At 34.6% G+C, this 26,692-nt stretch overlaps 1 protein-coding gene across 1 annotated transcript in view; it reads right to left on the bottom strand.

Moving 5' to 3' along the window:
* The window catches only part of LOC136035758 (uncharacterized), a 159,168-nt gene extending 135,680 nt beyond the window's left edge, over positions 1 to 23,488 (bottom strand). The window contains exon 1 of the mRNA XM_065717728.1: positions 23,363 to 23,488. The gene's annotated coding sequence lies outside the window, so the exon portion shown is untranslated. The remainder of the gene's footprint in view (positions 1 to 23,362) is intronic.
* Positions 23,489 to 26,692: the final 3,204 nt, after the last annotated feature.

Raw genomic sequence — 26,692 nt, 5'->3', positions numbered from 1 at the left:
AATCAGCATAAAAATCCGAGTATTTTCATGTATCTATGGGTATCAAATTCCGTTTTTTATTGTTTTGGTTACTAATGATATTGAGCCGGGTCGTTCCCTACTTACAGTTCGTTACCACGAACTGTTCGACTTTTTCCAAAAGGTGACCGTATTTTAGTGTTTATCGTAAAATTTTGCGATGAGCTCGTTCAAAAGGAAATCCGGAGTTTTAGGAAATTTCTTTTTAGGTAAGAAAAGAGAGAGCAATAGTAAAGTGAAATTTTCTATCTCAAAACACCATCTTATCCCTAACAGTGAGAAATAACCAAAATGCTATTGTACGAAAGTTTTGAGACAACCAGTCAGTTTAAAACTTTCGAAAATTTAAAAAATGAAACCTCCGAATTTGTAGGGATATACAGTGAAGGAGTGGCAGATTCCATGTCTAAACATAAATAATACTAATGTGGAACAAAGAATTCACGCCAACGATTAGTATTGTCTATTTATTATTATTTTTTGTCAGTGTCCTTTTAAATTAATCAACAAATGCCCAAGCTGTTTAAGCGACCTTGTCTTTAAGCTGTGTAGCCTAAAGTTGTGTGTTTCTCAGTTCTTCGCAACTTCACGCTCAGATTAAAACCACCCAAGAACTGCTGCTTATACCAAATTGGTAAACTTTAATCTGAGCACTCCATTTTTTGTCGTTTTACAACTCTCTCTTTACAGTCCACGAATTTGTTTTCAAATTGCCGCTTTCCAGTAGCAAAACTATATTGTGCCTCAATGAAATAGTATTTTTTGCTACTTCGTGGAATAGTACTACAATCATATTCCAATTTGGGCAAACATTTTACCAATCCAAAATCATAGAAAAAAAATTTGTCGTTCAATCACACAGATTGGAAATACTTAAAGACGCCGGTTCAGACAATGTACAACAAACGTATTCTTTTTCTTAACGTGTAGGCTGTAAGAGGGACAGGAGTGTATTCTTGAGGGGTCTCTTACTCACTTTGGTGCTTTAAGCATACATATTCATGTCCACGGACCCACCCCCTGCCTCCGTTAGATAGGTTGAAAATGATTGCGTGATTATAGTGTGCGTTTAACCCATTCCCCTTTTAATTGAAACCTTTTAACTCTACCCCTATAACTCAGCCCTCGTTCAACTCAATCTCCTATAACTCAAACTCCGTGAAACTGAACCTCCATTCAACTCAACCTCATGCAATTCAAAGCCCATTCTATTCAACCTCGAGCAACTTAACCACTAACTTTCCGTTTCTGCGTGTAAATAGTCACTTGTTAGCTCCAATCTTTTTGGTCACTCAAAAAGGACACTAGAACTCTTAATTTTCGTTTGAATGAGTCCTCTCAAGGTTTTATAGGAGAATGTTTCGATACAATCACCCCTGGGGAAAAAACCTGCTTCCGTGACCTATCTTCTGGAAAAACAAACACAATTCCACACCTCTACAGCAGAGTTTTCTACTGTGATGAATCTGATGGTGTGATTTCCATTAGGATCCTTTGACTTTTCCGGGATGTTTCCCCCTTTTTGAATACCATGCAATTTTTTTTCTACCTCGTAGCTTTTGATGGGTAAAATTAAACTAAATGAATTTTATATATTTGAAATCAGCTAAAAATGTATTAACTGTTATCTAAAATTCCTTTCCACAAATTTGTTTGTTGCCATGGACTCTTTAATAAAAATTGCACGCCTTTCCAAAATGACACAACTTGCAAAGGCAACACTTTCAAGAAGATGAAAAAGTTTTGTTGGGTGTTCTAATGTTGGCCTAAACATGGGCATTGCTTGGATTAAGTTATAAATCATAGTTCGTTACTACGACTTAGTTTTAAAAACTAAATTGGCTAAAGTAAAAGCAAAATCGGACAACACACAGGTAAAATAGGTCTATAGAGTATATTCTTATAAAAAGCATATAATGGACAATGACCACACTTGATATTTACATAGAATCAGTGCCCTAAAATAGTTGAAACTTTGTCCGTTTTCAAATTCTTTCTTCACATATTCCAAAACAGCTAATTTATATAGGGAACACGGGATTTTGTTTAGAAAAGGATATGGGGGTATAAGTTTAATAAAAAAGGTAGGGAATGAAAAACATAAGAAATTGCACTAAATGGCGATACTCTGGCGATACATTGAGCGGGCCAAGGCTTAGTACCCCCCCCCCCCTATGCAAGTGTAAGTCTCGACAAAGTTTACAGGGCTTGATCGACTTCAATGCTGAACTCTTTAGATGTGTACACCCATGAAACTCGAATTGAACATCTATATTCATTCTATGGACAATGCTCAACTCAAAAGTTTAACAAAGTTAAAAGTATGCCTTTTTTTGGCAAAATTTCAGAAAACCTTAGGTGGAACCTGTTCCAAGTGTGGCGACAAATTACACCAAGCTTTGTGGAAACTCTGCCAAGCGTGGTGGGGCTCTGTTGCAAACATGGTGGCCGCTGCAAGAAGTGCATCAGGTGGCGGACAAATTACACCAAGCTTTGTGGAAACTCTGCCAAGCGTGGTGGGGCTCTGTTGCAAACATGGTGGCCGCTGCAAGAAGTGCATCAGGTGGCGGACAAATTACACCAAGCTTTGTGGAAACTCTGCCAAGCGTGGTGGGGCTCTGTTGCAAACATAGTGGCCGCTGCAAGAAGTGCATCAGGTGGCGGACAAATTCCACCAAGCTTTGTGGAAACTCTGCCAAGCGTGGTGGGGCTCTGTTGCAAACATGGTGGCCGCTGCAAGAAGTGCATCAGGTGGCGGGCGAATTACACCAAGCTTTGTGGAATTACACCAAGCTTTGTGGAAACTCTGCCAAGCGTGGTGGGGCTTTGTTGCAAACATGGTGGCCGCTGCAAGAAGTGCATCAGGTGGCGGAAAGTGGGCACCTCTTTGCCTCCTGCACCTCAGGCACGTTTGAAAAACTTCAGCAATATACGTATGAAGGAGCCTAGACATTAGCTGCGCAAGTGCGCATTGCCCTAATTATGTGAGAGATCTTCATAAAAAGACATGTCATATTTTCTTCCTATTTACCGAGCGCTTTAGTCATCATTTAAACAATCGGACAAAGTAATGTTTAAGCAGTTGGTGTTGCATGAATATATTGAATAGTTTTATTACTTTCACCAGGCAGATCAACTGTTGCATGAAATCATGGCAATTTTACACTAATTTATCTAATTGTGCACTTTACTCTACAGTTAGATAATGGTATCATTTAAGCCAGGCTGACAGCTTTATTCTGGTCAAAAGAGCTTAATCAATAGATTTACAGAATTGTACGTGTAGTAAAGATCTGGCATTTTATAAACAAAAGAGGTTTTAGAGTTTTGAAGTAAGCTGTATTCGTTCTTAGTGTTCTTCTTTCAGGAGAACATAAACAGAAGCGTCAATTGGGAGAGGGCAAGAGAGGCGTGCGTCTGTATACTTTTGCTAATCCCTAGATTTTGGAAAATGTCTTTAGGAGTTTTTTTTAATTAATTTTTATTAAATTAATTTCATTGACAAAATTTGAAAAAAAATTTCCCCTCCCCTTGATTTTGAAAGATCAATTTTGCACCTCCCCATTGATTTCTATGAATTAACTCCACTGAACGGAAGTTCAGCAAATACCGTAATCCAATCGAACATCTTCTACGTACGAATCCCCTGTATACTCGAACTATCCGAGATGGTACTCGTTCCAAAGCAAGATATCGGAATCAAAGTATTCATGGAAAATAGCAAGACCAGTCTTTACGTGATAAACGGTATTCTGGTATATATATATATATATATATATATATATGTATATATATATATATATATATATATATATATATATATATATATATATATATATATATATATATATATATATATATATATATATATATATATATATATATATATATATATATATATAGATGTAATAAACATTCTTTCGTTTGGGTGCTGTAAGATAGGTCCATTTTTTATGGCTGTATATTATATTCTTCCCTAAGATTATTGTGAAAATATTTTGGGGGAATTTCAAAATATAGTCAGAAACCCCTCAAAAATGAAGATGGTGTTGTTGGAATCACAATGTCTGAAAGCTCCATAGAGGAAAGTTATATTTATCAACCTTGAACAACAAACCAAATTACTTTTTTGCATGAGCGGGGCTGATATTTCTCCCTTTTTTCCAGGGGTGATCGTATCAAAACACTGGTCGTAGAATGTCCGTAGAGGGCTCATTTGATTGACAATTACAATATCAACTGGCTTTGTAAGCGGTGTTTTTGCTATTTTGTGCCACAAAACACCAAGATAAAAATTTTATGTTGATTTCTTCAGCTGTATCACCTAGTTTTGACAAATATTTTTGTCAAAATATATTTTTTGACAAATTTATTTGACAAAAATATTTGTCAAAATATTTTTACAAATTTTTGCGAGATTTATTATAGGCTATATATCTAAAATACATATAAGCACATGAATTTTAATTCTTAAAACAAAGTTTTTCTGATGGAAGCAAAGAGAGAAGTTGAAGTTAAAAAAAAAGCAAAATTATTGCTTTGCAGTGTTCGCAACACATATTTGCAAAACTAGGCTCACAAGAACTAGCTCGCTATTTTTCCCTATATTAATAGAACCCCAAAAGACTAGCGCTTCATTCTTAGCTTGCTTGATATACGTAAATACTGATATACTAATTATACTGATATACTGATAATACTGATACTGATATACTGACAATACTGATATACCGATATACTGAAATTTATTGACTTCATGGCCGGTGAAAAACTACTCAGATCCTTCTTCTGCTTCTAATCTTTTTTTTCCGACAATTGTGTGTTTTCAGTAAACGCTAGTTTTTTAGAATTCTGCGAATAAAGGAAAAAATCCCCAGTCAATTTATTTGAACCTGTTTTGATGTTATAGTTTGTATAAACTGCGACTAATTTTTTTAATTTAATCGTTTTAAATTTCGACAAGGCTCTTTGCTTCCATCAGAAAAAATCAATTGTTTTCAATTAATACCAAATTAATATATTCTGTTTTGTCTCAAGCGAATATTCGATACGAGGACTATCATAAATTAGGTCTTAGTCTGATGAGGGCAATGATGCGGCCTCCTTCCTCCTTATCGCCTCCTTTTTTGAGGCAGCAATAGGGAACGTAAGATGTTATTTTGAAAGAGAATGTTGGGGGAGGGCCCAGATATTAAAAAGAAATGAGAAACTATATAAATAATACACGAAATTGTAGGAACACCGTGACAATGTAGACTCCAAGGACTTGGCTCACACCCTAAGCAGCCTCCTATATTCCTGTTTTGAAGTGAGATTTTGCCATAGTTTATAGAATATACAAAGATATAACCTTATTTTATATTTAACAAATCGTATAGTAAGTATTTAGGCATATCTTCAAGTTCTAAGGTGAATTGAAGATTAAAATCTAAAACGCTAAAATTTGTCAGTAAAATATTAAAATAGGTGTCTCTGACGACACTCCACGGTCCCAACAGAAATAACATCATCCACAAGCTAACCCCAAAAACGGTACTTCGACGAAAAAGTGTTCAAAGCAGAGGTTTCGATAAAATCCAAGTAAAAGTGCCAAAAAATGGCAAAGTGAAATTCTAGCACTCATTATAGGCCCAAAGAGTATGGGTAACTTATTAGAAAGGAAAATGGCATTAGTATCAATAAAAGAAGAAAAGAAAATCAACCCCGTCAATCGATTGGTAGCACTTGGCATTTTTTCGAGCTATTTTTTTCGTTTTCTCTCCGGAATTTGGGTCAGAAACTTAGTACTGTCCTAGGTACTTACGTTTATACCGACCACACTCAAGAATTGAAGTTAGGTTAATCATATTGAAATATACCAAATTTGATGAAAATATATAACTTTAGAAACAAAATTATGGAAACTACACCGAAAATTATGGAAAGCAGGCCGCCCAGGGCGCACTATATTAAATACCTAATCCAATCAACTCTATATATTAATTATTTATATTTCCAAGCGGACACAGAGACACCGATTTTAAACAGATCATGAACAACAGTGTGGTCGGTATAACAACGCAAGTACCCTTCCCCGATTTTACCAATTACACTAATTAAATATATTATTATTATTATTACACTGAAATATGACACTTGTAGCTAAACACTAGATGGTGTTTATATTTTTTTTTTGTCGACACTAGCGTCAATTCCCACCCTCATAAGTTACCTATAACTCTTTGGATAGACCCATAGTTTGAGTCTACCTTAAGGCCAATCATCTTTTTTGTTTCCGCTCAATTTTTGAAACAAATCCTAAGAATCTTAATAACGCCACTGCTAGTATCTATTCGATAGAAAACCCGTTTATGAGACTGTTGACAAAAATATAATTAGTCTGCATGTTTTTACGTAAAGTTTAATCCAGCGGGAGAAAAAAAAAAGATGTTTATTTAGTAAAAGCACGTTAGATTCTACGAAGATTAATTTAGATGAACAGGTTATGTAAAAGAAAATATACCCACTGCTGAGCTAAAAATAGTGTTTTCTTTTGTACATCAAATTAAAGAGTAATCCTATATTTTATAGGACAAATGTGTTTGGCTATTGGCTAAACCATTTGGCTATTTTGGCTCCTGTTTGGTTATTTTCGTCGCTCCTTCATGAATATTTTAAACTTGTGGTCTACTTGTCACTGTCGTATTTACTTTGCTGCACACTTGGCCGTCAATAAAATATCTGAAGACAGTAAATTATCCATGAAACAGTCGTACGAACGGAAATGCAATAAAGTTTATCATGCGGAAAACAACTTACCAATCTTACACGCTATTTTAAAAATTGAGAATTAGTTTTCAGCGCATGAAAAGGAGTTTTGTAATTCAACTTTGTTTGCCAACATTTTAGCATAAGAAGGCGTATTTACTTTTTTATAAGGAAAGTGTAAATTTTGACACACATTTTGCAGAAGTATTACAAATTATGTCATCACTATGATTTTAGTTGGAACCTGATCTACAATACTGGGCTTCTAAGCACAGGCGGATGAATCCAAGGGGATATATGAAAGGATCTCTGGATTTCCGCATTTCTTAGTTAAAAGGCCGTATCCAGGTATTGGAGTTAGGGTTTAACCCTCACCCCTGAGATTTTCGCCCGACTCGTAAAAATAAGAACATATAAGCAAATTTCTTACCCCCCCCCCTGAAAAATCCTGGATACGGCCTAAGTATGACCTAATGCCGTACTTAGAACGGCATTAAAAAGAACATCTCCTATTTTTTTTTTCTTCGGGAAAATGATAAATATTCGCCCGGTGGGGATTTATACATTGACCAGATTTGCAAGGGCTTAATACATTCAATAGGAAGCCAGTTGTAATGCAGGAAAAATGTTTCAGTCCCTCTAGCCCAGACACAGTCTAATTAGTTTTATGCCATAGAACCAAAATTCTTAACTACACGCGGTGACTACGTTTTCATCATACGAATAAAACACTGTTCTTTTGAATTGTCTTTCTTCATTCTCATAGCAAATTATGAAAGAGTGAGATTATAGCCACATATTTCGACGGGGGTACAACTACTGGGGTAGGGGTGGTGGTGATTATACTCCACACGAAAAGCTAGAAATGGCATCATATTACACTAGGATTGGATTCACCTGAAATTTCTTGGCCCAGTCTCTCCAAAAGGTCTTGAGGCCTATTCTGATTCGAGGTAGGCGTAGTACTATACAATCACAATTATTGGCTTAAATCAAATCATAAAAAAAAGGTGAAAAATGTCTCAGATCGTTTCTGCAGCCGTACAACCCCAGGTCACCACATCCTGAATTATTTAGGAGAGGTTCTGCGGATGAAGGACTACAGATTTCCAAAGATCGTCTTTTTAAGCCATCTCTCTTGGGCCAAAAAAAGCGCAGGTCGTCCCTGAATGGGGTGAGAAATTTTACGGAAGGATTTAAGGGAAGTCACAACATCTTAGGAGGGTGTGAAGAGAGAGGCTTTGAGTTGATTGAGATGGAGGAGGAGCTTGCGTATTTGTGTTGGCTTCAGGTGGCTTGGTGCTAATATGCATTGTTAGAAGTAGTAGTAGTAACCACCTGTGTGCTGCTGCTGGAGTGATCCCAGATCAGCTACGCATAAAAGGATTTTTTTGTTAATTATCTTGCAATGTTGTCGCTGAAAAACTGTTATCAGTTGTATCCATGTGCTGTGGGAGGGATTAAAACCGGAGATGTCACTCTATCACTTACTTGTATAAGACTTAACGCATTTTTTACGAATTTAATTAGGATATTGTACGCGTTTCTATTTGGTCAAAAACAAAGCCTACAGCCTGCAAAATGAAACAATTCTGTAGGACCAAGGATTGCACTACATTTGAACTGAGTTATAAATTCAACTCGTTCTTTTATCCCCTTTGTTCCACTTTTCATTCCTATCTTCTTTTCGTTGTGTTGACTCAAACCGAGACTCAAACGTCGAAGAGGAAACAGTTGGATAACTTATACTGTCTTTTCCTAATTTGTTGCCTAACTGGACGATTTGAGGGATTAACTGTAGCAAATTTAATATTTGGGTATACAAACCTTTCTAACCTAACCTTAGTATAGATAAAGCAACACGTGCTCCCCCTACCCCTCCTGCCAACCTGAACTAATGGAAGAAACTTGACTAACTACAAAAAGATTTATTTTTTCCCCTGTAATTTTGTCCAAGCTCGTACCCCCTGCCCTGACAGAAAAAAAAACTGGTAGCCTACAGGATCTCGTAGCGAAATATTATAGAACTCTCACATACATTTGTTTTTTATAACTTGAATGCAAATGAAGCCTTGAAAAAGGATTAGAGTTAATTGGGTAAGTTTCTCTATTCTAACGATATAAGTGATTATTGCCGCATATAACTTAGTTCTAAATAGAATCTATTCTAAACAGAATAGCTTATAAATAGAAGCTTCAGAGCTAATGGGAACCATCGAAAGTATAAAATAAATAATAAAATAAATAAATAATAAATAATAATAATAAATTAAAAATAATAATAAATAATAAATAAATAAAATAATAAAATAAAGTATAAAATAAATAAATGAAAATAAGGAAATGACGGATAAAATCAGCGTTTTGCCTGTTATTTCAATATTTTGAAAACCAAGTGTCTAAGAAATTACTTGCCTATTGGATAAGGATGTTTACCTGTGGTTATGTTTAGCCTACTTATAATGCAGGTATACCATAGACGATAGGTAACCTGTCGGACTGTCAATTTGACTCGAAACAGTAATACTCCATATCACTTATATATGCTATTCAGAAAACCGCATTTACTATTGTTTCCACATTTCGGATGTTCATCATATAATTGGCCTGTTTTGTTACTCAGACATATTTGCCACCCTCATTCTCATCAAAAGAAATTTCTCACATACAGATGTCCGGCCTTGTCCATGAAACATGTAGTTATTTTAATTTTTAAATCCTTTATACCATCACGTCAACCGGTGTAAAACAGTATTCTAGATCTTGAAATTTCCACTTCTTGGAAAATATTTGTTAGGTAGATAAAACTCTCAGAAACAAATGTAGGGCCTAGACTATGCCCCGGAAAAGTTTCCGGGGAAAAACTTCCCGGAAAAGTTTTTCCAAGCACATATCTCTACCTTTGTGTTATTTTCAGGGTTTATAAGATTGCGTACAAGACATATTAATACCTATAAAACTTGAACATAAAAACTTTAATAAAATGAACTTTCACTACAGTTTTGGATTATTAGTCTTTCTTCTTTGGCTTTTGGTTTGAAAAACAATTATTTCGACCTAAGCCTTTTAAGCCATATCAGGTTTCGTTTTTCAAACTTAAGGAAAACTTCCATAAATAGTTAAAACCGAATAAATCAGGATTTAGTAAAGCGTTTAAATCTCGCAATGCTTTCCTTGTGCCTCATTTGAGCTGCATATTTATACACTATACTTAACTGCACAAATTTGGAAGGGTATTATGGCATAATCTTCAAATGACCCTTCCGATCAGGCACGTACGCAGGAATTTTTTCGGGGGGGGGGGGGGGCCAAAACCTTCGAAACGGCAGATATAAAGTAGCACTTTTTTATTTAGTAATTCAAAAAGCATGTATATCGGAAAATACAGATTAACTTTAATCTGTAGCATTGTAGCGGATGGGGTTATGTTCATAGCGACTTAGAACCAGTGATTAATCTATTATATCCCACTGAAAGGGAAATTTTAGGGTTAACAGTACAATATGGGTGCTGTGGGGGGGGGGGTAGTTCTTCAATGGCCAAAACGTAGATTTTAATGAAAAATGATAGTTTCCACAATTTGATCCATTAAAAGCTGTACTTTATCCAGAAAAGGGGAGATAAACCCTCTAATTTTGCTGTGATAATTCTATTTTGCTGTGGAAAGCAAACTCTCTTTACAAAAAAAAATAATAGTACAATTGCTAATTACTTCAAAGAGGGTAAAAAGAGGGACAGAAAATGGGTTAGTAACTTGGCAGTGACTTAATTGCATGCTGTAAAAAAAAACAAAAAAGGCTTCACACATGTATCTAGATTGTTAATAAATGTCCTACTTTTGCCCGAAATCCCAAGAAACTATGGAGAAATTAAACATTTCACAAAATTTCGGGGGGGGGGGGGGAGGGCCGAAGCCTCCCCCCCCCCTGCGTACGTGCCAGCTTCCGATACATAACTTAGATTCTGGATTCATTCCTGAGAATATCACCCACCTAAATTAACAACTTTACAAGATAGCGTAGGATCATGGAAGGTTAGAAAGCACCTCTAATTCAAAGACAAAAAAAAAAATAATAATTCAAAAAATAAAATAATTCAAAGACAAAATTAAATAAATGTACACAGCACCCTGTATGACCCAATGGAGCTTAATATTAAGTTTATGTTCTGATAATAACAGATTTTCCGTATTCACTTTCACATTAACAGAAACTATTCCCGCAAAAACCTAATAAAACAAAATTCAATATCTAATTTAAAAACACGAGATTTTGAATTTAGGTCCGATCGCACACGACCCGCTCAAGTCTTAATGTAGGAAATTGAAGTATGTGACAAGAAATGACATAGCCTACTTACTGGAATTCGAGAAGAAGAACAGCAAACTGAACTGGCCTATGCAGTTTCCAGAATTACGGGGGAAGGGAATATTTAAAAAAAACTTTTTTCTTGCATCATCATTAAATAAAAATCAGAAAAGCGCCCCTCTACATGTATAAAAAACAAGACTATTCAGTGAAAGTAATTGAAAATCCAACAGCAGGCCTAGAAAGTTGAACAACGGTAGTAAGGATAATCCAATGAAAGAATTGGAAATATAACAAACAAGATGTAAATTCAATAAGGATCTTAAAATGCAACATGGCGTTTGTCAACAAATTGAAAATTCCATAGTATGTGAGAACATTCAACTAGTTTATTATTCAACAAGTTGAAAATTCAATTCAGGTATGGGAATCCAACATTTTTGTTTCTCAACAAATTGGACATTCAATAATGATCATGGAGTTCCAAAATGGTCTCTAATATTTAGTTTCAGCTGTTGGAATTCGAATTTTGTTGTTGATAAACATTAAAAATAATTTTTGTTGAATCTCAAACTATTTTTTTTAACACAAACACTTAAACAAACGGAAAAACACAGGTATAATTTGGGGTATATATTTAAACAATTAGGATGGTTAGGGATAAAGTATACTGAAAACACCTTCAAAATATGTTCAATATTTCAATTTTTCTGAATATTCTGAAATAAGAATTATTTTCTAATATATTTCCTTCTCAATAGCCCTAGTTGTAGGCTAATACTCATTTTCTTTAATTGGCGGCATTGGGCCTATAATTTTGATACCGAAGCCTCACCTTTTTTTTTTCATTGTTTGACGCGCTATGTTTTTGGAAACGGGAGGAACTGTCAACTGCAAGTATCCCCAGGAAAGACTTTTGGGCGCTTGGAAAAACAAACAGCTCTCCTTTTCAGATAAACTTGTTACTAAATTTCATATGTTGCTCATGTATGTGCACAGGGTTAGTTGCAAGATTCCTCCCAAGGCCCGGCAGAAACAATCTTCAATAAAAGATTTGAAATTCCTAAACTAAAGTTCCAGTGGTTGCCCTCCACAGAAAGAAACACTATAAAAGTCTGGAAACAACTTTAAAAATTCTAACTACTTACTTAAATTTTTCCTAAAAGCTTTTCACTTTGCTTTATGAAACCCCTCTCCCACCCCCTAATGGTCATTTACAGGCCTAGAGCCCAAATTAAATACTCAATAAATTTTAGTAATAAAATAAATTAGATTAGAAATATGGTACTTGTGTATTATACGCCACTTAGTGCTTCATTTATTTAAAACTGTTTCTTTGACGCCCAATCATAGTACATTATCACGAGATACGATGAAAATATAATAATTTAGAAACAAATTTGGGTTATTATTTGCACATCAGGAAGAAGGGGGGTAAAGAATAGCGGGTATACATACAAAATGTGTTAGGTATAATTATTCTTCATATTATAAAGTAATAATTGTTTTCTAACTTCAAACCGTAAAATACTCCCCCCCCCCGCATAAAAGGATTTTTTTGTTAATTATCTTGCAATGTTGTCGCTGAAAAACTGTTATCAGTTGTATCCATGTGCTGTGGGAGGGATTAAAACCGGAGATGTCACTCTATCACTTACTTGTATAAGACTTAACGCATTTTTTACGAATTTAATTAGGATATTGTACGCGTTTCTATTTGGTCAAAAACAAAGCCTACAGCCTGCAAAATGAAACAATTCTGTAGGACCAAGGATTGCACTACATTTGAACTGAGTTATAAATTCAACTCGTTCTTTTATCCCCTTTGTTCCACTTTTCATTCCTATCTTCTTTTCGTTGTGTTGACTCAAACCGAGACTCAAACGTCGAAGAGGAAACAGTTGGATAACTTATACTGTCTTTTCCTAATTTGTTGCCTAACTGGACGATTTGAGGGATTAACTGTAGCAAATTTAATATTTGGGTATACAAACCTTTCTAACCTAACCTTAGTATAGATAAAGCAACACGTGCTCCCCCTACCCCTCCTGCCAACCTGAACTAATGGAAGAAACTTGACTAACTACAAAAAGATTTATTTTTTCCCCTGTAATTTTGTCCAAGCTCGTACCCCCTGCCCTGACAGAAAAAAAAACTGGTAGCCTACAGGATCTCGTAGCGAAATATTATAGAACTCTCACATACATTTGTATTTTATAACTTGAATGCAAATGAAGCCTTGAAAAAGGATTAGAGTTAATTGGGTAAGTTTCTCTATTCTAACGATATAAGTGATTATTGCCGCATATAACTTAGTTCTAAATAGAATCTATTCTAAACAGAATAGCTTATAAATAGAAGCTTCAGAGCTAATGGGAACCATCTAAAGTATAAAATAAATAATAAAATAAATAAATAATAAATAATAATAATAAATTAAAAATAATAATAAATAATAAATAAATAAAATAATAAAATAAAGTATAAAATAAATAAATGAAAATAAGGAAATGACGGATAAAATCAGCGTTTTGCCTGTTATTTCAATATTTTGAAAACCAAGTGTCTAAGAAATTACTTGCCTATTGGATAAGGATGTTTACCTGTGGTTATGTTTAGCCTACTTATAATGCAGGTATACCATAGACGATAGGTAACCTGTCGGACTGTCAATTTGACTCGAAACAGTAATACTCCATATCACTTATATATGCTATTCAGAAAACCGCATTTACTATTGTTTCCACATTTCGGATGTTCATCATATAATTGGCCTGTTTTGTTACTCAGACATATTTGCCACCCTCATTCTCATCAAAAGAAATTTCTCACATACAGATGTCCGGCCTTGTCCATGAAACATGTAGTTATTTTAATTTTTAAATCCTTTATACCATCACGTCAACCGGTGTAAAACAGTATTCTAGATCTTGAAATTTCCACTTCTTGGAAAATATTTGTTAGGTAGATAAAACTCTCAGAAACAAATGTAGGGCCTAGACTATGCCCCGGAAAAGTTTCCGGGGAAAAACTTCCCGGAAAAGTTTTTCCAAGCACATATCTCTACCTTTGTGTTATTTTCAGGGTTTATAAGATTGCGTACAAGACATATTAATACCTATAAAACTTGAACATAAAAACTTTAATAAAATGAACTTTCACTACAGTTTTGGATTATTAGTCTTTCTTCTTTGGCTTTTGGTTTGAAAAACAATTATTTCGACCTAAGCCTTTTAAGCCATATCAGGTTTCGTTTTTCAAACTTAAGGAAAACTTCCATAAATAGTTAAAACCGAATAAATCAGGATTTAGTAAAGCGTTTAAATCTCGCAATGCTTTCCTTGTGCCTCATTTGAGCTGCATATTTATACACTATACTTAACTGCACAAATTTGGAAGGGTATTATGGCATAATCTTCAAATGACCCTTCCGATCAGGCACGTACGCAGGAATTTTTTCGGGGGGGGGGGCCAAAACCTTCGAAACGGCAGATATAAAGTAGCACTTTTTTATTTAGTAATTCAAAAAGCATGTATATCGGAAAATACAGATTAACTTTAATCTGTAGCATTGTAGCGGATGGGGTTATGTTCATAGCGACTTAGAACCAGTGATTAATCTATTATATCCCACTGAAAGGGAAATTTTAGGGTTAACAGTACAATATGGGTGCTGTGGGGGGGGGGTAGTTCTTCAATGGCCAAAACGTAGATTTTAATGAAAAATGATAGTTTCCACAATTTGATCCATTAAAAGCTGTACTTTATCCAGAAAAGGGGAGATAAACCCTCTAATTTTGCTGTTATAATTCTATTTTGCTGTGGAAAGCAAACTCTCTTTACAAAAAAAAATAATAGTACAATTGCTAATTACTTCAAAGAGGGTAAAAAGAGGGACAGAAAATGGGTTAGTAACTTGGCAGTGACTTAATTGCATGCTGTAAAAAAAAACAAAAAAGGCTTCACACATGTATCTAGATTGTTAATAAATGTCCTACTTTTGCCCGAAATCCCAAGAAACTATGGAGAAATTAAACATTTCACAAAATTTCGGGGGGGGGGGGAGGGCCGAAGCCTCCCCCCCCCCTGCGTACGTGCCAGCTTCCGATACATAACTTAGATTCTGGATTCATTCCTGAGAATATCACCCACCTAAATTAACAACTTTACAAGATAGCGTAGGATCATGGAAGGTTAGAAAGCACCTCTAATTCAAAGACAAAAAAAAAAATAATAATTCAAAAAATAAAATAATTCAAAGACAAAATTAAATAAATGTACACAGCACCCTGTATGACCCAATGGAGCTTAATATTAAGTTTATGTTCTGATAATAACAGATTTTCCGTATTCACTTTCACATTAACAGAAACTATTCCCGCAAAAACCTAATAAAACAAAATTCAATATCTAATTTAAAAACACGAGATTTTGAATTTAGGTCCGATCGCACACGACCCGCTCAAGTCTTAATGTAGGAAATTGAAGTATGTGACAAGAAATGACATAGCCTACTTACTGGAATTCGAGAAGAAGAACAGCAAACTGAACTGGCCTATGCAGTTTCCAGAATTACGGGGGAAGGGAATATTTAAAAAAAACTTTTTTCTTGCATCATCATTAAATAAAAATCAGAAAAGCGCCCCTCTACATGTATAAAAAACAAGACTATTCAGTGAAAGTAATTGAAAATCCAACAGCAGGCCTAGAAAGTTGAACAACGGTAGTAAGGATAATCCAATGAAAGAATTGGAAATATAACAAACAAGATGTAAATTCAATAAGGATCTTAAAATGCAACATGGCGTTTGTCAACAAATTGAAAATTCCATAGTATGTGAGAACATTCAACTAGTTTATTATTCAACAAGTTGAAAATTCAATTCAGGTATGGGAATCCAACATTTTTGTTTCTCAACAAATTGGACATTCAATAATGATCATGGAGTTCCAAAATGGTCTCTAATATTTAGTTTCAGCTGTTGGAATTCGAATTTTGTTGTTGATAAACATTAAAAATAATTTTTGTTGAATCTCAAACTATTTTTTTTAACACAAACACTTAAACAAACGGAAAAACACAGGTATAATTTGGGGTATATATTTAAACAATTAGGATGGTTAGGGATAAAGTATACTGAAAACACCTTCAAAATATGTTCAATATTTCAATTTTTCTGAATATTCTGAAATAAGAATTATTTTCTAATATATTTCCTTCTCAATAGCCCTAGTTGTAGGCTAATACTCATTTTCTTTAATTGGCGGCATTGGGCCTATAATTTTGATACCGAAGCCTCACCTTTTTTTTTTCATTGTTTGACGCGCTATGTTTTTGGAAACGGGAGGAACTGTCAACTGCAAGTATCCCCAGGAAAGACTTTTGGGCGCTTGGAAAAACAAACAGCTCTCCTTTTCAGATAAACTTGTTACTAAATTTCATATGTTGCTCATGTATGTGCACAGGGTTAGTTGCAAGATTCCTCCCAAGGCCCGGCAGAAACAATCTTCAATAAAAGATTTGAAATTCCTAAACTAAAGTTCCAGTGGTTGCCCTCCACAGAAAGAAACACTATAAAAGTCTGGAAACAACTTTAAAAATTCTAACTACTTACTTAAATTTTTCCTAAAAGCTTTTCACTTTGCTTTATGAAACCCCTCTCCCACCCCCTAATGGTCATTTACAGGCCTAGAGCCCAAATTAAATACTCAATAAATTTTAGTAATAAAATAAATTAGATTAGAAATATGGTACTTGTGTATTATACGCCACTTAGTGCTTCATTTATTTAAAACTGTTTCTTTGACGCCCAATCATAGTACATTATCACGAGATACGATGAAAATATAATAATTTAGAAACAAATTTGGGTTATTATTTGCACATCAGGAAGAAGGGGGGTAAAGAATAGCGGGTATACATACAAAATGTGTTAGGTATAATTATTCTTCATATTATAAAGTAATAATTGTTTTCTAACTTCAAACCGTAAAATACTCCCCCCCCCCGCATAAAAGGATTTTTTTGTTAATTATCTTGCAATGTTGTCGCTGAAAAACTGTTATCAGTTGTATCCATGTGCTGTGGGAGGGATTAAAACCGGAGATGTCACTCTATCACTTACTTGTATAAGACTTAACGCATTTTTTACGAATTTAATTAGGATATTGTACGCGTTTCTATTTGGTCAAAAACAAAGCCTACAGCCTGCAAAATGAAACAATTCTGTAGGACCAAGGATTGCACTACATTTGAACTGAGTTATAAATTCAACTCGTTCTTTTATCCCCTTTGTTCCACTTTTCATTCCTATCTTCTTTTCGTTGTGTTGACTCAAACCGAGACTCAAACGTCGAAGAGGAAACAGTTGGATAACTTATACTGTCTTTTCCTAATTTGTTGCCTAACTGGACGATTTGAGGGATTAACTGTAGCAAATTTAATATTTGGGTATACAAACCTTTCTAACCTAACCTTAGTATAGATAAAGCAACACGTGCTCCCCCTACCCCTCCTGCCAACCTGAACTAATGGAAGAAACTTGACTAACTACAAAAAGATTTATTTTTTCCCCTGTAATTTTGTCCAAGCTCGTACCCCCTGCCCTGACAGAAAAAAAAACTGGTAGCCTACAGGATCTCGTAGCGAAATATTATAGAACTCTCACATACATTTGTATTTTATAACTTGAATGCAAATGAAGCCTTGAAAAAGGATTAGAGTTAATTGGGTAAGTTTCTCTATTCTAACGATATAAGTGATTATTGCCGCATATAACTTAGTTCTAAATAGAATCTATTCTAAACAGAATAGCTTATAAATAGAAGCTTCAGAGCTAATGGGAACCATCTAAAGTATAAAATAAATAATAAAATAAATAAATAATAAATAATAATAATAAATTAAAAATAATAATAAATAATAAATAAATAAAATAATAAAATAAAGTATAAAATAAATAAATGAAAATAAGGAAATGACGGATAAAATCAGCGTTTTGCCTGTTATTTCAATATTTTGAAAACCAAGTGTCTAAGAAATTACTTGCCTATTGGATAAGGATGTTTACCTGTGGTTATGTTTAGCCTACTTATAATGCAGGTATACCATAGACGATAGGTAACCTGTCGGACTGTCAATTTGACTCGAAACAGTAATACTCCATATCACTTATATATGCTATTCAGAAAACCGCATTTACTATTGTTTCCACATTTCGGATGTTCATCATATAATTGGCCTGTTTTGTTACTCAGACATATTTGCCACCCTCATTCTCATCAAAAGAAATTTCTCACATACAGATGTCCGGCCTTGTCCATGAAACATGTAGTTATTTTAATTTTTAAATCCTTTATACCATCACGTCAACCGGTGTAAAACAGTATTCTAGATCTTGAAATTTCCACTTCTTGGAAAATATTTGTTAGGTAGATAAAACTCTCAGAAACAAATGTAGGGCCTAGACTATGCCCCGGAAAAGTTTCCGGGGAAAAACTTCCCGGAAAAGTTTTTCCAAGCACATATCTCTACCTTTGTGTTATTTTCAGGGTTTATAAGATTGCGTACAAGACATATTAATACCTATAAAACTTGAACATAAAAACTTTAATAAAATGAACTTTCACTACAGTTTTGGATTATTAGTCTTTCTTCTTTGGCTTTTGGTTTGAAAAACAATTATTTCGACCTAAGCCTTTTAAGCCATATCAGGTTTCGTTTTTCAAACTTAAGGAAAACTTCCATAAATAGTTAAAACCGAATAAATCAGGATTTAGTAAAGCGTTTAAATCTCGCAATGCTTTCCTTGTGCCTCATTTGAGCTGCATATTTATACACTATACTTAACTGCACAAATTTGGAAGGGTATTATGGCATAATCTTCAAATGACCCTTCCGATCAGGCACGTACGCAGGAATTTTTTCGGGGGGGGGGGCCAAAACCTTCGAAACGGCAGATATAAAGTAGCACTTTTTTATTTAGTAATTCAAAAAGCACGTATATCGGAAAATACAGATTAACTTTAATCTGTAGCATTGTAGCGGATGGGGTTATGTTCATAGCGACTTAGAACCAGTGATTAATCTATTATATCCCACTGAAAGGGAAATTTTAGGGTTAACAGTACAATATGGGTGCTGTGGGGGGGGGGGGTAGTTCTTCAATGGCCAAAACGTAGATTTTAATGAAAAATGATAGTTTCCACAATTTGATCCATTAAAAGCTGTACTTTATCCAGAAAAGGGGAGATAAACCCTCTAATTTTGCTGTGATAATTCTATTTTGCTGTGGAAAGCAAACTCTCTTTACAAAAAAAAATAATAGTACAATTGCTAATTACTTCAAAGAGGGTAAAAAGAGGGACAGAAAATGGGTTAGTAACTTGGCAGTGACTTAATTGCATGCTGTAAAAAAAAACAAAAAAGGCTTCACACATGTATCTAGATTGTTAATAAATGTCCTACTTTTGCCCGAAATCCCAAGAAACTATGGAGAAATTAAACATTTCACAAAATTTCGGGGGGGGGGGAGGGCCGAAGCCTCCCCCCCCCCTGCGTACGTGCCAGCTTCCGATACATAACTTAGATTCTGGATTCATTCCTGAGAATATCACCCACCTAAATTAACAACTTTACAAGATAGCGTAGGATCATGGAAGGTTAGAAAGCACCTCTAATTCAAAGACAAAAAAAAAAATAATAATTCAAAAAATAAAATAATTCAAAGACAAAATTAAATAAATGTACACAGCACCCTGTATGACCCAATGGAGCTTAATATTAAGTTTATGTTCTGATAATAACAGATTTTCCGTATTCACTTTCACATTAACAGAAACTATTCCCGCAAAAACCTAATAAAACAAAATTCAATATCTAATTTAAAAACACGAGATTTTGAATTTAGGTCCGATCGCACACGACCCGCTCAAGTCTTAATGTAGGAAATTGAAGTATGTGACAAGAAATGACATAGCCTACTTACTGGAATTCGAGAAGAAGAACAGCAAACTGAACTGGCCTATGCAGTTTCCAGAATTACGGGGGAAGGGAATATTTAAAAAAAACTTTTTTCTTGCATCATCATTAAATAAAAATCAGAAAAGCGCCCCTCTACATGTATAAAAAACAAGACTATTCAGTGAAAGTAATTGAAAATCCAACAGCAGGCCTAGAAAGTTGAACAACGGTAGTAAGGATAATCCAATGAAAGAATTGGAAATATAACAAACAAGATGTAAATTCAATAAGGATCTTAAAATGCAACATGGCGTTTGTCAACAAATTGAAAATTCCATAGTATGTGAGAACATTCAACTAGTTTATTATTCAACAAGTTGAAAATTCAATTCAGGTATGGGAATCCAACATTTTTGTTTCTCAACAAATTGGACATTCAATAATGATCATGGAGTTCCAAAATGGTCTCTAATATTTAGTTTCAGCTGTTGGAATTCGAATTTTGTTGTTGATAAACATTAAAAATAATTTTTGTTGAATCTCAAACTATTTTTTTTAACACAAACACTTAAACAAACGGAAAAACACAGGTATAATTTGGGGTATATATTTAAACAATTAGGATGGTTAGGGATAAAGTATACTGAAAACACCTTCAAAATATGTTCAATATTTCAATTTTTCTGAATATTCTGAAATAAGAATTATTTTCTAATATATTTCCTTCTCAATAGCCCTAGTTGTAGGCTAATACTCATTTTCTTTAATTGGCGGCATTGGGCCTATAATTTTGATACCGAAGCCTCACCTTTTTTTTTTCATTGTTTGACGCGCTATGTTTTTGGAAACGGGAGGAACTGTCAACTGCAAGTATCCCCAGGAAAGACTTTTGGGCGCTTGGAAAAACAAACAGCTCTCCTTTTCAGATAAACTTGTTACTAAATTTCATATGTTGCTCATGTATGTGCACAGGGTTAGTTGCAAGATTCCTCCCAAGGCCCGGCAGAAACAATCTTCAATAAAAGATTTGAAATTCCTAAACTAAAGTTCCAGTGGTTGCCCTCCACAGAAAGAAACACTATAAAAGTCTGGAAACAACTTTAAAAATTCTAACTACTTACTTAAATTTTTCCTAAAAGCTTTTCACTTTGCTTTATGAAACCCCTCTCCCACCCCCTAATGGTCATTTACAGGCCTAGAGCCCAAATTAAATACTCAATAAATTTTAGTAATAAAATAAATTAGATTAGAAATATGGTACTTGTGTATTATACGCCACTTAGTGCTTCATTTATTTAAAACTGTTTCTTTGACGCCCAATCATAGTACATTATCACGAGATACGATGAAAATATAATAATTTAGAAACAAATTTGGGTTATTATTTGCACATCAGGAAGAAGGGGGGTAAAGAATAGCGGGTATACATACAAAATGTGTTAGGTATAATTATTCTTCATATTATAAAGTAATAATTGTTTTCTAACTTCAAACCGTAAAATACTCCCCCCCCCCTAATGTACAAATATATTGCCCAAATTATATATTTCCTACCTATTCCGTCACTTGTCTTTGTCTTGTCTCGCGCTAAGCTGAAAGAAAGAAACGAAGAGACTGGTTCTACATTGCATCAATGGATGAAGAAGTTATCATAGGTGCTATAACAGAACAGTACCAAGGGATCTTATGTAAACAACGTAAACAATGGGCAACTTGAATAACTTCGAGCAAATTTACAGTAAGGAAAAAATTAAGGGAAATACTCTAAAATCAAAATAGCGTGAGAAACCACTATTATTATTTTTTGCTTGTTTATATTTAGCAAGGACCCTTTTAAACAAAGAGCAAAATATTACTCTTTGAGATATTAATTATGATAATATAAGATAATTAAAATTAATACAAATTATGGAGTTGAAATTACTCATTATTTCAGTTCCCTGGCACAATACGCAATCGAACCTCAGAATCTCCAGTTGGCAGGGACGAGCAGATCCACCATATTAGTATCAGAGTATCTAAATTTATTATTTTGAAAGGTTCGGTTAATTCAAAAAAGTTTAATTTGCTACTTAATAACTTCACTTTGTCCTGTTGGTTCAATGCTTCACTTATGGGCTTGAACTTGATCTGAAAATCTCGTATTCGAAGTCACGTTTGCAAATCTGATGATCAACCAGGTTTAATCATTGGTTTGGAATGCGTTTACGGATGCATTACGGATACAAGCTGAAAGAAACAAGCGAAGAAACCGGTTTGTTCTCGAGTTTTACACATCGTAAACTTGAGTGGCGTATAATACACAAGATCCAGAAATAGATATATCTTAACAATCAGAATTTCATCCTGAATTAAAATATAACATTCATTCGCACCAAAAATGTACTTTATTCCTCCCACCTCCCTACCCTAACGGTGAAATACATAGCCTGAATTTTATATAGGCTTACGCACAGAATTTCCAAACATACTTTCCATTCCATATGGAAATGAATTCCATATGAAATTCCATTAAATATGGAATGAATTCCATATGAGGAAATTCCATATTCCATATGAATTTCCATTCCATACGTCATTCTTTTCTTCAAATGGATTTAACTGTTTATCAAAACATGGGAAAATTTTGCGCATACCCTATATACAATAAATTCAAGCTATTTCAATTCAGATAATTAAGTTCTTTTAAGTGAAAATGAATTTTATATTTGGATTCAGGATGAAATTCTGATTCAAAAGGAATGTCTATTTCTTAGCTATCACTCAAAACACTTAAGAATTTTGATCTATAAAAACCGGTTTCATTGCCACAAAGACATTCAACAGAGTGCATTGGATTTGCATAATTTGGGCTATATGTTTGCACACTAGGGGGAAGGGGAAGGGGTAAAGTAATTGGACAGTATGAAGTTAGAAAACATGTTTTACTTCATAATATGCAGAATAATTGTAGCTAACACAATTTGCATGCTAACATTTTACAGCAGTCGTAGGATGAAATTCTGATTCTAAAGGAATGTCTATTTCTTAGCTATCTCGATGTCAAGTTAACCGGAAAATTTACCGAATATACAATGTGGCCTGTCGTTTTTACCATTAGCAGGAGATGGGAAAGCAAAATGAGAAGCTTTTAGGAATGATCAAAGTAAGTATTTTATAGTTTCTTAAAAGTGGTTTTTGCGTATTTACTCCTGCTGGGGCCAATCCCTAAACTAGTACCCTTTCAATTTCTAACCTACTTTTCGAACCCCCTCCCTCTCGGAAAAAAATCCTCCGGGTTATGAGCCCTTCCTGCTACGCACAGTCTGATTAGAAAATATCCACTTACTCAAAGAAAATATTTTCTGATATTTTTTTACTCCTCTTCAAGTCATAGATGAAGAAACTGACTTAACAAACAAAACCGAACTGATTATTCTACAACGATGTAGAGAGTAAAAGTACCAAGATTCTGACGAAGACAGGTTTTCAGCATTCAAAAAGACGACAAGTGAAAATTTAATCTACCCGATAACTAGGCCAATGTTAAAGGTTGACCCATTACGCTAGGGTTATTGACGGGAACTGTATTGGAGCTGGGATGATATATAAAGATAGTTATTACACTGACAAAGGATGCTAATATGATTTAATGTTCCCGCTGTGAAATCTTATTGTGGGAAAAGGACATGAACCAATTTTAGCGGGTGTTTTCCAGGAAGACCTTCTTTAGAGAAACATGATTTTTTATTCTCTAATAAAAAGAAAACATCATGAGTAAAACCTATTAATGCGTCACTTGATGCCCTGAATTGGCAACGTGGTGTTTGACATAGCTGCCGAAAATTAGATTCTCCTCCCATTTAAGTGGTGTTCTAGCGACTAGTATTACACAAGCACCATCTTGCTTAGAAGTTGGACATCCTTGAAAGGTGTCCAAATTCTGTCAATTGAGTCTGATAATGCGTTTCGTTGAAGGTATCCTGTATTTCACCAGTAGGGTAGGGAGGTAGAAGGGGGGGGGGGACAGACACACATTCCGTAAAATCAAACAGATCCCTATCAGGATGGTTTTCACCCTGTGGAAGACCAAAAATTCAATTGTATCAGACAAATGAATCTATGTATGATTAAATAAAAAAAACAAGTTTTTTCAACTGAAAGTAAGGAGCGACATTAAAACTTAAAACGAACAGAAATTACTTCGTATATGAAAGGGGCTGCATCCTCATAAACGCCCCGCTCTTTACGCTAAAGTTTGACTCTTTCTCTCAACTCTTCTTTTTAAAACAGTAAAAAACTTTAGCGTAAAGAGCGGGGCGTTTATGAGTCAATTTACAGGTACATTGGTTAAAACAAGAGTGACACATGAACAAACGCATGGGGAATACTTAATCTGGGTTATATATTTTTATATTAGGGTGTTTTTGGGGTAAAGTATTGCAAAAATGCTTTCAAAATGTGTTAGCTTCTGCATATTATGAAATAAGCATGTAGTAGCTTATTTAGGCTTATGTAGGCTGGACCCCAATTCTAGGCTCATAAGAATCTATGAGGGAGGGGTTACCAGTTCTAAAGGACAAAGGCCAATTGTCCCCCCCCCCCCGACCAGTACTTTTATTCTTGCTTCTTTCCTTGATCAGTCAGCCATAGGACTGATGATCATCAATAAGTTAGTCAAGGTGTTGTGGATATTAGCATGTGTATGGAAAAAAATGTTCACCCTTCTTTTTTTTTAGAGAAGAAGCCATACAGAAATCAGGAAAACCGACAACATCAAAATATGCCATCGAAACAGAAAACAACATTTATGAAAAAGCAAAGACGAAAGAAGACTATCTTGGATTTTTAGCTAGACTACCTCTGCATATTGACAATATAAGTAAGTCCTTTAATGAGTTATCGATTTAAGTAAAACCAAGTTCATAAAGTAATTCATGCACCGAAAATAATACTAGTAATTTTTTCAAGTTTTTAAGTGAATTCTTCAAGTGAATTAAGTAAATAATGGCCCCTAAATGACAAAGGCCGTAGAATAAATAGTTGAAATTACTAAAAATACTTTAGCGTAAAGAGTGAGGTATTGTGGAGGAGACAAGCCCCTTATATATGTGATAATTTCCGTTCATTTAAAGTTCTAATGCTGCTCCTTACTTCCAGCTGAAATTCCTCCTTGGAAAAAGCCTCCCTTTGTAACCCCCTTCCCTCCCCCCCCCCCCTCCTTGACGCAAAAAAGTCCCCCTGATAACGTCTGTGCAATTCCCAATAACCATTACTATTTGTAAGCAATGGTCAAAGTTTGTAACTTGCAGCGCTTTCTGCCGGGGACTGCGGGGGATTAAGTCATCCTGAAAGACTTAATTATTAGGTTTTTTGACTATTCTGAACAAAATGGCTATCTCAAAATTTTGATCCGGTGACTTTGGGAAAAATGAGCTTGGAAGTCCGCCTAGGTTCCTCCAATTTTTTGGTCACTTAAAAAGGGCACTAGAACTTACAATTTCCTTCAGAATAAGCCTCATCACGACATTCTAGGACCAATGGGTGGATCCGATCACCCCTGGGAAGAAAAAACAACAAAAAACAAATAAACACGCATCTGTGATCTGTCTTCTGGCAAAAAAATACAAAATTCCACATTTTATAGATAGAAGATTGAAAAATCTACAGTAGGGTTTTCTGATGGTGTGATTTTCATTAATATTCTATGACTTTTAGGGGGCGTTTCCCCCTATTTCCTAGAATGAGCCAAATTTTCTAAGGCTCATAACTTTTGATGGGTAAGACTAAAATTAATGAAATTTATATAATTAAAATAGAGTCTCGGTTTGAGCCGGGTGGCTCCTTACTACAGTTCCTTACCACGAACCGTTTGAAATGCATATGAGTTATCTGAGACATTTTGATAATAAAATGAAATGTCGTTACCAATCCCTGCAGTCAGCTCAAAATCATTAGTGCTCAAGCAAAGCCCATAGATGCTTTAGAAGAGGACATCCCCCCTCCCCCCAGACCATCCTTTGCCCCTTCCACCATTCTGATGTTCAGAAGTCACATTAGAATAAGTATGAAAGAAAAAATGCTTGGAAAAGTGCCACTGGCACTTCTCACCCTTATTACTAATTTGTTATGGCCTCGTGGCTTGAGACAGCCTTTTAACATTAATTATTTCTTAGCAAATGTATGTGGGAGACAAATCAAAAGAACAAAAGGGCATTGGGATCAATTTATTTAATCAATAATACATTTAATTATTATGCATTTCATCTTAAAAGAAAATCAGACTCAAACCAAATTACAGAAAGATTTATTACTTTCCAAGATTATAACAAATGCAGACTTGTCTTTATACAATTTCCTACGCCTTAAAATATGTTTAGAGAAGGAGTAGAGATAATCAAAAATCATCCTGCCTACATGAATTACACGTTTTGATTTTATACCAGCCAGGTAAAATGTATCTTTCTTAAAAGGACAATTCTTACCCTGAAACTTAAATCCCTTATATATTCAGACATTAAAAAAAAAATTAACTATCAAGTTGTTAAATTGACCCTCTTTCTTTTTATTGTCCTATTCAATTCAATAAAATGAAAAGGTTAAAAAAAATTTCGTCGCCAGATAATTTAATCCAACAGTGTGAAAAAAAAAACTGAAAGCAAAAAGTGACTTGGGCCAC

Source organism: Artemia franciscana, chromosome 14, assembly GCF_032884065.1.
Source record: "Artemia franciscana chromosome 14, ASM3288406v1, whole genome shotgun sequence".
Lineage (NCBI taxonomy): Eukaryota > Metazoa > Arthropoda > Branchiopoda > Anostraca > Artemiidae > Artemia > Artemia franciscana.
This window is presented reverse-complemented; position numbering and strand designations above follow the sequence as displayed.